This window comes from Mercurialis annua, linkage group LG5 (assembly GCF_937616625.2).
Source record: "Mercurialis annua linkage group LG5, ddMerAnnu1.2, whole genome shotgun sequence".
In the NCBI taxonomy this organism is placed as follows: domain Eukaryota; kingdom Viridiplantae; phylum Streptophyta; class Magnoliopsida; order Malpighiales; family Euphorbiaceae; genus Mercurialis; species Mercurialis annua.
Window position 1 is genome coordinate 45,686,510 of NC_065574.1, and position 14,833 is coordinate 45,701,342.

The following is a 14,833-nucleotide window of genomic DNA, read 5'->3' on the forward strand; positions in this document are numbered from 1 at the left end:
TGTGTTACATATAATGTTAGGCATACTTTTAAACCTCGTTGACTTTGAGTGCCTAGCATTCGTGCGGGTTTCGACTATCGGTCTGGTTGAAACCGGTTCTCGTTCAGATCACGAGAGTTTTGCGTCTCGTTAATCTGGTTCTACTAGTTTGATTCAGAGTCAATTTCAAGTTCGGGTTAACCCGAAATCTTCTCTGGAAGTTGCTGGTTTGCTGGGCCTTGAGCTCATAGACCCGGTTTATACTTTATGTTACATCGATGGACTTTTGGATCCGTTTTACATCGGGTCTGGCACATTATAGTGCGGATATTTAAAGTACATAAAATCCCTATTTCTGGGTCTAAATTGGGCCTAATTCTAAGCCCAAATGAGCCCGGAAACCTAAGTTGAAGATATGGGGTCGGACTTTGGAATCTAGGAATGAAAATTCTAGGGCAGAGGAGGAAAAACTCAGCGCCAGTGGGATTGCCGGCGCCGAAAGTTGGCAACCACGAATCGAATCAAGCGATAAATCAATGATTTATAATGGAAAATATGAATTAAAACACTTACCAAGTGATTGAGGCACCAAAGATTGAGTGAGAAACGATTAGAAACAATTTAGAAATGAGTTTAGTGCTTAGAAAATCGAGTGGGGGATGTTTAGGTTGCGAAACAACAAATTTATAAGAAACCCGAACCGTACCAGTTCTATGCCCGGTTTTGCTAGGGAGAACCGGTTGGTGAACCGGCTTGCTCACTACCCAACAAAACGAAGAAAACCCGACCTCCAGACCGGTTCTACTCAGTAGGTCCGGTCAAGGCCTAAAAACCAACTTAAAACACGTCCGAACACATCCCGAGAGCTACGATACAACCCACCAAACACACAGAAGTTGTGAACCAAACCAATACCAAACACATGAACATGCCGAAGCAAAAACAACAACCAAAACCCACCAACAAACCAAACTTTAAACAGATAGTCAAACCATCAAAATAAGTGGGAAAAACATGTGATATTACAACTATTGTTCTCATTACTTTCATTACAAATTTATTTCTAGGTATATCTCAAGTTTAAAACTCAAATTCATTTAAATTAATTTTATTTCTCTCGTACATATAAAAAATATCTTCATAAGTACACCGGGACGATGACACCTCTCATTATTAAAGAGTTATCATATCTCACCTTTTTCTTTACCATCAATATAATGCACATGATGCATGTCCTAATAAGGCATATAATGCCCTTCATGTAATGATTCGATTCTAACATTGTTATGATAAATGCATATTTATACTAGGTCTGGGAATAATTATATGTTTAAAATATTTTTACACATTATTCACAATAGTTTTATGAAACTTATTTTTCTGTGAGTTATACTAGACTTAAAACTTTGTGAGAAACTATCAGATTTCATAATTTTAGAATATCTATTAAACTCAAACCAGGCAACGAACATAAAACTTGTAGAATTTCAGAGAGAATATGTGCATCATAACATCAAATTCAGATGCATCTTGAGGAGCTAATCCAAATATTCTTGTTTGTCCTAAGTTTGTTTGAGAGGCATATCTCACAGTTCTACCTTTGCAATTTTGACCTCCACCACCTATAACCCTACCATATGGCATAACATGTTAAACTAGTCTAAAAAAAACATTTTAAAGTGGGTCAAGTTTGCTAGTAGAGTGGTTAAATTACACTAACCTGTCCATTTTAAAGTCTAAAAATTAAACACTCCATTACAAAGTGGCCTTATTGCCACATACAAAACAAGCACCTGAAACAAGATGGTAATTACCAAAATGTCTCCTTCCACAAAGTTGACATGAAGGGTCCTCAATCCTTGAGTCATCTCGTCCAGGATTCAGACTCTTAGTTCTAAATGTATTACTCTCTTTTCCACTTTACGCTTTTTATGGGTTTCGTCATGTCGGCGTTCAGTCCCTTTATTAAATATTGGTGAGCGGAAAGCGACGGTCATCATTGAATCCATTTACAACCATCATTCTTATAACTAATTATTTAACAGTCCATAATATCAAATGTGTATATATAATCTTTTTCTTATTATCGCAAATGAAGTATATGAGAAATATAGTATACAGAGAATGTTTTCTCTCTTCTTACTTTGTTTGTAATTAATAAGTCTATTATTTTGAGACGTGGGAGAAATGACTTTATGCATTCCACCAAAACTTGTTGAAAGAGTTTCTAGCCTATCTAATCTATATCATCGATTTAGCATTGTAATACCCCGTTTTTTAAGGTATTAAAGTTATGTCACGTGTTTTAAATTGTGATAATTAAAGTCAATGAGGCCAAATATAAGTTAAGATATTAAGGATATAGACCGAAGCGGGTCTAATATACTTATTGTAAAATAATAATTTAATTGAAAAATTATTATTCGTTTGAACGGGTGTAAGCGCGATTAAGGAAACCATAAGGAATTAATATATTAATATGCATCTCTAAATGGAGAGCTAAAAACTTCAGACAAAATCCAAAATTAAAACGTTGAAATACAATATTTAAGAGGTAAAAATTGAACGATATAGAAGATAACGACTACGGACATATGGAAGTATAGGAGTGGCGATACGTGGCGATGCATGAGCAGAGGCACGCGGCGTGCATGCGCATCGACACATGTGGCGCATTCACAGCAACACATGGCACACACGCACAACGACACGTAGCACTCATATGCAGCGACACGAGGCGCACATGCAAAGCGACACGCAGTGACATGTGGCACGCATGCATAACAACACATGGCACGAATGCGCAGCGACACATGGCGATGCTTACATCTATATAAAGAAAACGTTTATAATACATTTTTCTTCTTAAATCGATATATTTCTGAAAAGTGGTTTGATATGTTGAGCTTGTTTGGTCGATATTGCTCAACTCCGATATCAAAATTCGACGTTCTTTTATGTCAAATTGAAGCTATCGACGTGCTATTCAACTCTAACATTTTATTTTGTAAAATTTGGCAAAAAAATATATCAAATCAACGACTTATGTTTTGGCCTAAAACGACATGTTTGATTCGTCGTGCTCCGATTTTCTCGCCGTTTGAATCTCGAAAATCCTTTAGTTAAAGTTTTTGAAATTTAGAGAATTTAATTCTAAGGATTCGACGGGTAATCTAGCTATCGGATCAGGAGTTTGACCGTTTTAATATACGTAGTGAATTAGAAATAGCGGTGTCTGTGAATTTGCAATTTGCTTTTGTGTATTATTATTATAAGTTGTTGTTTTGTGTTATTAGTATATTAAATGTATTGCATATTCTTCGATTCTGTGATATGTTTGTTATATAATAGTTTATTTGTGAAGTGTGATTATGATTTAACGATCCGAGAAAACGCGCTACCTATAGGCCGTTAATAGGAATGCATGATCACTGGTACCAATATGAGTCGTAGATGTCTATATGTTTGATTATGTTTCGATCTGAATTTGTTATGATTTTGGTTATGAAATACAATGGAGGATTATGCATGATAGATACGAGGTTAACTCGGTGGAACTATCTCGGGACCTGTATCTCGTGAGTTAACTCGGCGGAATTATATCAAGACTCACAACTTGGGATTAAGCGATGCTATCGGTTAACTCGGTGGAGTTATCTCGGGAGCATACCACATGGATTGATTTGATTTGATATGATATGAATAGAATAAGATAAATTAGATATAGTATAAGTAGTTGTGACACGATTTAGGATTAGGGTTTCGATCGGGTCAGATATTTGGTTTGTTTTGATGTATGTTTTCTATAAATGCGATTTATATTTATATACCTTTTGTAAATGCAAACTCACCCAGTGTCGACTGACCCCCCCCCTCCCCCGCAGTGTTTCCCTTTCAGGTTTACATTGATATGAAATGGTCGAGATTCCATTCTTTGTTCCGGAAGTCTCAGTTTAAAGTATATATGGAAAGCTTTTGTTCCTATCTAGAGTTGCAATAGTCAGTAGTGATAGACCCGGTTTGTATGAAACCGTTTATATTATGTTTAACTCTAATATGATGTCTATGTTTGAATGAAGTTTCTTTTTTTTTATAACAACTGTTTGACCGTATACTAGTTATTATATGAGAAACTAGTATTTTTTTTATATGATTTATATATGGGTTAATTCTTAAAAAAATCACGAACTTTACACGAAATTTCATTTTAATCATGAACTTTAAAAGTTATCATTTAAAGGCACGAACTTTCATTTTGTTTCAAATCTATCGCCAAAGTAAAATCCGGTGTATTTTATCGAACCAAAAATTCCTAATCCTATATACTCTAATTAAAAGATAATAAGATTTAATGTCGATTTATAACTTGGGTCTTTCATTAATGGTTTATTGAAGAATTTAGTCAATAAAAATATACTGAAATAATAGATTTGAAACAAAATGAAAGTTCGTGTCTTTAAATGACAACTTTTAAAGGTCATGATTAAAATGAAATTTCGTGTAAAGTTCGTGATTTTTTTAGGAATTAACCCTTTATATATTGACAGAACAATATATGAGATATGCAATGTTTGAGTAAGACCCTGATTTCTAAATTGTTAAGTAGTGATTTTCAAAAAACAATTTTAATGTTCATTGTTATGTTTGTTAAAGGATGTTTTCTGGAAATGTGCTTTGTAAAGCGAAAAATTTATAATAATTCTAGGCTTGCTACGGGTTTCAGAGCTATCAGTCTCATTCTCTAGTGCTGGTTTCGACTAACGGTTTTGGATCGTGACAAGCATTTTATTTTTATGAAAATATATTAGATTGGATGGAGAGGAGAGTAATAAGTTTGATAAAATTAACAAAAATAAAGTTATTAAATGTTTCTTCCTCTTTTATTTTTTCATTTGTTTGGAACAATTAACATTAAGAATAAACACTAGTTAGATTTTTGGATAACTAGTTTGTAGATTGTTGATAAAGTTTAGACGAAATTTTATGGAGGCATAAAGCTTCACATTGAAAGCTGCACAATTCATTCAGAGCGACACGTGTTTTTGCGACAGTCAAAGGTATTTAATTATAGCGGTATTTGCAAAACAAATTTTAAAGTTTTAGTTTTACAGAGATTTAATCCTAATATTCAAAACATTACGAAATAAATTCCAATTTTTCCTATTTTTGCAATTTGTAGCCCAAATCGTTTCCTTTTAACTTTGTGCACACGTGACAGCCATATCAGATACATGTATTGGGATATTAAATTCCTACATTTCCAATAAAATCATAACATTTCGTGCTTTTTTACTTTATTACCTAAAAAGACAAAACTGCCGGAAAACTGATAGATGCTGCAAATTGAAAAAATATAAAAGGTTGAGATTTGTATCGCAATGTTTGAACTTTGGGATTAAATTGCTATAAGAGTGAAACATTTGTATTTGTTTTACTAATACCCCTTAATTATATGTGCATGGAGCAACTGCAAAAGGCAAAGTTAGTAAGAAAATTATCATAAAATGCCGTATTTCTTTCTTTTTCAATTCTAATTTTCGGCGCAATTTTACTTTATAACTTAAGATGCTATTAGTTTTATTTATTTTATTTGCCTATTATTAGCCAAATAAAACTGTATAGATGTGAAAGGTTACTTTTTCTTTTTATTTAACTTCCAAACGCATACACGCACATTATTCAGAAAAAAGTAGCCCAGATAATAAACAATAATTATATTATCCTATAGGCGCCATAGATTCTTGATTCTTGATGGAATTAGACGAATCCATTAAATGACAACATGGCGGTTTGCATCGATAGGCACATAGTTGTATGGGAGCGTAATGTTTTATGCATTGATCAAAGCAACCTAGATAGCAATCTCGATCAAACCTGCATGAAAGAACTAGCATAGGTAAAACTAGCGTAAAAATAATAATAAAACTTGCTAAGACACTTCTCCTTTCCATTCTTATTCTTGTTGCAGTTAATATGTATTTTAGAAGCAACCAACTAAAATAGTGTTGTTGTGTTTTTCAGTTGTTCTTATAATAAAATTTTGTTAGCTTTTATACAATCTAAGTATTCAATATCATTCATAAAAAAAGTATTCAATATTAGGAAAATAATCAAGTGAGATCCTAGTGTATCCTATTTTGTCAGAGTAATTAAAATAAATCTGTAAAGTTTAGATTTTAGATTTTGTCATTAAGACAAAATATCGTGATATGGTTTGTTTCTAAAATTAAACAGGAAAATGCTTTTAAGATTTTGTAATAATAGTCAGTTCAAATTGGTCGTACTTTTTCTAAATTTAAAATTTTAAAAAAGTTATTTTCTCAATGTAGTATTTGTTATGTTTGATACACAAATTAACTTCACATAATCTTTTTAGGGTTAATTATATATAAAATCACCATCTTTACACGAAATTGCAAAAATAACACGACCATTAAAACGTGTCAATTCAGGGCATCACCTTTCATTTCTTTTCAAAAACACCATGAGCACATTTTTAGATAAAATTTTGCTGACTTGAACACCCGATGAGAGTGTCGCGTGTCATGTCATATCAGCAAAAACGACACTAAAAATGTGCTCATATTATTTTTAAAAAGAAATGAAAAGTGGTGCAGTAGATTACCATATTTTAAAGGTCGTGATATTTATTAATTTCGTGTAAAGGTGATGATTTTATATGTAATTAACCCTTTTTTTATTAGTTCATATTAAATTAAAAATGATAATGCTCTTAATATCTAAATTCATTATCATTTAAAATTGAGTAAATGACAAAACTATTTAAAAAAAGGAAGAAAATAACAAAAATGCTAAGTTTGCTGAAATATTACATCAGCACCTAAAAAAATTGAAACTTTACATTCAATACCTTTTCAATGAGTATGCAACACATGGCACACTTCAAACAAATGAAAAAAAGTCAAAAACGTGTTAAAATTGGTCAAAAACGCGTCAGAAACGTGTCAGATCTGCGCCTGACGCGCGCTCAGATATGTGCTTGACGCGCGTGTCAAAAAAATGCATCAGTCACAAGTTAAATACTCAAACATGTATCATTTATGTATCTGTTATGTATCTGCGATGTATCAGAAACATTTTTTTTTTTATCATTTTTCCTTATTTTTTAAACAATTATAAATATATAAATACACACACACATATATTATTTATATTTATTATTTATATGCCTCTAAGGTATATGTATAATATATTTTAAATTAAAATATACATGTATTATATATTTTAAAAATACATAAATTATGTTACAAAAAAAGTATCTATAAAAAATGTGTCTTCCTATTACATGTTTGATGCTTGCATTGTTCTTTTGTTAATTGCTATTTTAATTTTTGAAATAAATAATTCATTTATTTAAATTCATTTGAGCTGTATTTGAGTTGTATATTTAACGCATTGAATATATAATTTACGGGTAGTTGAAATATATCAATAACATATATTAAAATAAAAATATGCCACATGCTCTGTAAATTGTATAAAATATTAATCAATGATATGTATTAAGGATATATTTATCATGTATAAATTATATATTAAAAATTTATCTATAAATACATCTAAAAAACATGTCAAACACGTTTTGATGAATTAATGTATATTTAAAAATAGATGTATTTGAGCTGATTCTGACATGTATCTGATATGTATACCATATGTATCTGATATGTATCAAAAATGTATCTCCAAGACTGTCACATACTATTAATGAAACTTACTGAAAAAATTATCTCATATATACAACACATTTGATACATAATCTTATAGTTATTTAACGTAACAATATAAAAAACGATTTATTCACTTCCAGCAAATGGATTGAATGACGAGATTGATGAGGTTTGGTTGCAACGAACTTTCATAGTTCTTCTGGCTATCAATACCGGAAAGTTCTAATCGCTTCCTCTACATCTTTATTCCACGATGTATCAGAGATGTATCGACAATGTATCAGATACAACTGAGATACATTTTGAATACATCTCAGAGACAACTCAGATACATTTTCTAAAAAAATAAAACAATATACTAAACTTCTCATTAAAGACATTGTTGAACCATAAATTACAAATTAAAAAAAAACATAAGAGAAATTAGCAAATAATAATATACTAATCTATACCACATAATATATAAAAAAAATATATATCTCTTAAATAATATTACTGATTATAAAAATTTATGTCATAAAAAAATATATATATCTTAAATAATATTAACGAATTTTAAAAATTTATGTCATAAATAAAAAATTTGAAAAATTGAAATATTTGTCAATTTTTAAACTCATCTAAAAAAATTCCTCAACTCTGTTACAATTTGGATTAAATATATATAATTTTATAAAAATTGAAGTTTCAGTTCAAATGAATTCAAATATAAACTAAAGTTCAACTATCACCCACCATTTTCTCAAGAAAAACACCGAAATCAGACAGCAATTCTCTCATTTAAACAAACAACTCAGCTCTTCACTAACCCAATCTATCTCGTTAACAATCACCCAAACCACTACATGTTGCTGCAAAATTACAATTCGTACGATTCCAAACCAAAAGAAATACCACCACCAACAAACACTTATTCAAGCCAAATCTTAAATCAATTGAGATGAAAATACAAAAAAGAAAAAAAGAAAAAAATTGAATCTTCAATATTTAACAATAATCACTTATAAAAGTCGAGCCAATTAGATATGCTCCAACATTGATTCGTCAAAGACGAACGACCATCTCAACGGTGTTAAGAAAAATCGACGGCGGCGATTACTGCTCCTTCGCCCCCAATGGATGGTACCATCATCCTTAGTAGTGCCATCGTCACCAAAAAGCAAGTGATAAATAATGGTGAATGAACAACAAGCTTGAACAACAGTGGACGAATCGTAAGAATGTTTCCGACGACAACTTTGGACAAACAACGAAGAAGAGAAAAATTATTTCATTCCAGCTTGAGAATATTCTGAGTTAGTAGAAAAGTCTTTTGGAACGGGGTTAGTGGTGATGGTCAGAGAGATGCCGATTGTAGGGTTTTCATGGTGATAGTTGCGGTGGCGATGGCAGTAGAGGAGATGTGAAAGGGGTGGAGGCCATAATTAAGAAAGTTGGGAGTTTAAAATGTCCAGATTTGTTACACGTGTTGTATTAGGGAAGAGTTAGTACTATGTGAAATAAATATGAAAGCTGTGATATTATTTGTAAAATTAAAATTAGCATTGATGTAAATATTTAGGAGTGTTAGCATTTTTGTAATAGTTAAGCGTGATTAGCTCAATTTTGTAATTTTCTCTTTAAAATTTAGACAATATCGCAATTTCATTTTTATTTTATTAGAAGAGCACAACGTCTCTAAGTCTTGCTATGTAAATTTACTTTTCTTGTTCAAGAAAAGTGATGGCTTACATTTAAAAAAAATTAAAATAAAAAGGATCGTTACTTAAAAAAATTAGTATGTTTCATCTCCTCTCCTTTCTTCTTTCATTTCATCTTTGATATATATTTTTTATTTAGATTTATATCCTAATTATTTTTACCATGGTACTTACTAGTTCAATCTTGGTCTAAATATGAAAACTCTAGTCTTGATTTAATAAATTTTAGAATTTGAAACTCTTAACTGAAAAAATGAAAGAAATAATTGATAGTTCAAGATGAGACTCACTATTGGTCTCCATAAAAAAAATAAGAGATGTCGTTGATAGCATTTTAAAAAAAGTTTATGGAGACATATTTGCTTGGAGGGAATTGATTTGTACATTGCAAGACATAACATAAGTTAGTCTGTTAGTGAACAGTATAAAAATAATTCAACAACTAACAACAATAATTAGTCTAATTGTTTTTTTAGAAATTTATGTGTTTATCTAAAAATAAAATATGTGCATTTTTTATCTCAATACGAAAAATTAAAAAATATATCTCATATTTTTTTCAAATTTATTATTTTACTAGGTATTTAAATAATTTATAATCTAATTCCATTATCATATAGGTATCATTATTTATCAGTATCATAATCTTTTTGTAAAATTATTTAATTTTATTCCATTATTATATGTACTTTATCATACTAATATCATAGCTTTATCATACTATTATCATAACCTATTTAATAAAAATTATTATAATATTATCATAATGTATTTTATTATAACATTATCATGATGTACTTTATTATAAAGTATCATCAAATATTATCATAACATTATCATGATGTACTTTGTCATAATTTTATCATAATATTATCATAACCTTATCATACTATTATCATAAACTTTATCGTACTACTATCATAATCATATTTATCTTTTATCATAATCGTTGTCCGTATCATATTATTATCATAATTTTTTATCATATTGTTATCATGACTTTATCATACTATTGTACAATTATCATAAACTTATCATACTATTATATCATAAACTTATCATACTATTATCATAATCGTCTATTATGATACTAATCTGATAATATTATAATATCGATATGATAATGTTAATGATACTGATATGATAATCAAACATTGATTTTTTTACATAAAATTATTTTTCTACAGTATTATGACACCGATAGATAATATTAGTTATACTAATATGATAATCAAGCATTATTTTCTGCAGAAAATTATTATTTCTGCAGATTTTTAGATCTGAAACTAAAAAAAATAAGAGCATTTTTTTAGATCTGAAAATTAAAAATAAATCGTAATAATCACCACGAGTTAAAAAAATCACAAACATTAAATATGGAAGAGAAACGGAATGACGGCGGTAGGTTGGAGGAGGAATAACGGCGGTAAGAGAAAAATGGTTTTTTATAAAAAAAATAGATATTAATATAAAGAAAAAGGGTCCTTTATGCCCCTAAGGTTTGACTCGAGGATCAAGTAAGTCCTCTACTTCCAAAAAAATCCAAATATACTCTTAACATCTTAAAAGTGAACAACCAAGTCTTCCGATTTTGACAACCAGACCCCAAAGTCTCATTTTATGAGTCCAAGTTTGGGCATGATTGTTCACTTTTTAAGATGCTAGGAGCATATTTGAACCTTTACGGATGATAGGGACTCAATTGATCCTATAGATAAAGGCTTAGTGGCATAAATGAAATTTTTCCTTAATATAATAAAAACAAGTCTTAGAATAAAAAAAGAAAAGAAGATGTACTAAAGAAGGGAGGTACGTTTTCTATCATTTTCTTGTTGTCGTAAAATTTATAGTTATGCTTATTTATAGAATATTTTGCTAAATTTTTCAATTTTTTTAGGTAATTAGACATGACCAAGGACTTGGGTATTCGCATCTTCCGGATGAGCCCGTTTCTCTAATAACCAAAAAATTTCGGCTAGTTGTTACGATCCAAAATCATGGACCGCGACCGGCTCTAGGGAACGGGAGTGATTGGTTCGGAACCCGTAATAAGTTTAAAAACCATTAAAAAAATTGCGAAACATAACATCACGTACAAAACGTTTTCTGAAACTTCTTTAAACAATAAATTGAAAATATTAAAAATACTTTCTTAAAATCGATGCATAAGCCAAATGCATCAGGGACTTACTATGCAATAACCCAATCGAATATTGCCCTATCCAACATACATTCATAATACTTAACGAATTTCAAACATAGGCAACTGGTATAACAATCAAACAGTGAAAGCGCAGTTATCAAATAAAGCATTATTTATATAAAATAAGGTAACATGGTATATAAAATGTAACTGTTTGCTATAAAACTAGGTCTACTACTAACGACTACTACAGCTTTAGAGAAAACCAAAGCTTTCCATGAATGCTTTAAACAGAGACTTCCAAAATATGAAATGGAAGCTTAATCACATAACACCAAAGCAACCTGCAATAAAACTAATGTGGGGAGGTCAGACAGCGTTGAGTGAATTCGCATTCACTAATGGTATTATATAATATAAATCGCATATAAACAAAACATATATTCAAATAAGCCAAATAATAGATTCGATCAAAACCCTAAACCTCAAACTCGTATCATTTCTTTCCCGTATCACATTCATCGCATTCATATCTCATCAATTCGATTCGATCCATGTGGTACGTTTCAGAGATATTTCAATCAAGTTAACCGTTATCATCACTTAATCCTAAATTGTGGGTCCCGAGATAGTTCAACTGAGTTAACCCACTACATACGGGTCCGAAATAGTTTCACCAAGTTAACCTTGTATCTACCATACATAATCTTCCATTTCATTTCACGATATAATCAATGAGCTTATATCAAGCATTATTAAATATAACCATCTAAACTCATATCAACACCGGTAGTCACACAACCCTATTAACACTCAATAGGTAGCTCGTTCCATCGAATCATTGTATTGGGTTTAGAAACAAATAAGCATACATTTTTACCATGCATATTGAATCATAAAATCATGCTATATAGAAATAACACATAACCACCAAACAATTTCCATAAAATTATTAAAAATATATGCCTAATAATATCTCAATATTTTCGGCCTTCACAAAAATTTAACAATTTTTATATTTTATTTTTAAAACTCACATATCTTCATTTTCCATAAATAATACCAGCACTATACTAATTGCATGTATAAAATTCTAACAAACAATTATCCGTCATAATTATTTAATAAATCAAAGAAATATTTTTCAAAATAATTCCTTGAAATATTCAGCCAACACCAAAATTTTCACATCTTTATAGTTTTTTTTTCATAAAATTATCAATTTTTTAAAAAATTCAACAATTTTCGAAGTTAAAACCTTAAAGTCCCAAAAATCCCTCAAATTTTCGATTTTAACAGAATATTAATAAACTTTTAATCTTTAAAATTCCAAAAATTATCTTTACATATTTAACTCCTTATTTTCGATTTCTCTAAAAAATCAAAATTATATTTTTCAGAAGAACATAAACACTAAAATCATAATCAAGTTTCAAATTTGAAATCTCAAAAATTACCTTATTATTCAAAATCCCTTAAATTTGATTTTTAACCAAAACCAAACCTTGATCATCTCTAAAAAATCTAATCTTTTAATAGCATGATCTTTAAAAATTCCAAATTCATTTAAACCCATATATTTTCAGATCTAAAGACCCACTTAATTATTATTTTCAGATTTTTCTTCTTTTACTTTAAATCTGAGCTTGTAAAAGTACTTATAATTTTTCAAAACCAACAATGACCCATGTTTTTTATCATCTTAAAAATTATAACTTTGAAATAAAAAATCAAGTTTCTAATTTTTGAGAAATCACCCACACGTTATAAATTTTCACCATTAAACAAATAAAACAAGTTCAAAATTGGAAAATAGAAGAACCTTTTTGATGCTTTGAAAAAGTAAAAAAATTAAAGAAAATGAAATCCTGGTTCTTTTTTGGGGGGTGGGTGGACGGTTTTAGCAAGAAGAAGAAAAGAAAAATGGAAGCTTTTTCTTAACTCTTGGAATATGAAAGATAATATTTCTATTTTAATAAATAAAAAAACACTTCACGTGCAACTTAAATCCCAGGTTCCTAACATGGTGACATATGTCCTTTAATGTGTCCTTTGCTTAAAATTCCTTTTTGTCCACATTTTATCTCCACACTACATAATTGTTTTAGTGTGGAGATATAAATTTATTTTTTTATTAAATATTTATTTAATGGTTTTTAGAATAAATAAAATATTTTCTCGAAATTATTTCCAATACTTTCTTAAATATTTATTTTAACTTTAAAAGTCAAATTTCGTATTTTATCCAATTTTTAAAATATTTTAAAATCCGTTTTAAAATATTTTGCATTTATTTATAAAAATGCCACTAAACATAACAAATCAATTTTTAAATATTACACAATCTATTTCTAACACGTAATCACATAATTCAAACAATTTAACTCGATTATAACCTTAAATTGCCAAATTAAATTTTCTATTCTCGGCTCTTATGTCAAAGGGACTAACTTTCACCGTCCGATCTTTAAAATTTACATCTGTAAATTTTGGGACAGTACACTGGTATCATAGTAGTATCATATTGGTGTTAGAATAGATTCTGATAATGTACGTGTTGAATTTAGTCCATGTGTTTAATTTTCGCTGACTTGAATCTGATATCTAAATGTTCATATATGTTCTCTTACATGTGGTTGCATTTGAGTTTTATCAGATTTTAAAATCGTTGCGTTTTGATTATCGTTTAAAGTTTTTAAACTGATTTTAGGTTGTTGGACGATCGCCTAAGATTTTATACGATCGTCTGTTTTCAATTTTTGGACGATCATCTAGAATTTAGACGATTGTATAAAACAATCTGTTAAAAAAATTGCGTTATGTTTTAAAATTTCATTTCGCTCGAGTTTATCCACTCAAACACTATTCATTGTCTTCTCTAACTGATTTTCTCTCAACTAAGACCTAACCTAAGCCGTTCTGATAACTAAACACATTTCCAAACACCCTTTTCAAGATTAAAGAGTAATTTGGCACATGCATTGCAATTCTTGGAATTTTCTTGGCTTGAGCATTTTTGGGACTTCATTTTCTATTTTTAACTTGTAACATCAATGGTTAATTGCTATAAGAGATTTGTGATCATTCTTTCCTAACCTAGAAATGCATGTTGGTTTTGTATTGGATTTATATGAATTATATTGGTTTGAAGCTTGATGATCATGGTACCATGCTCATTTCATTGTTTGATCATGTCTAACCTTACATGGAATATGTTACTATGTATGTTTAGAGGCTGAGTTTGACATGCATGAGGGTTTAACATGCTTATGGGTTGGATTATATGGATTTAAATATTGTAATGGTGGAATTATGGTTTA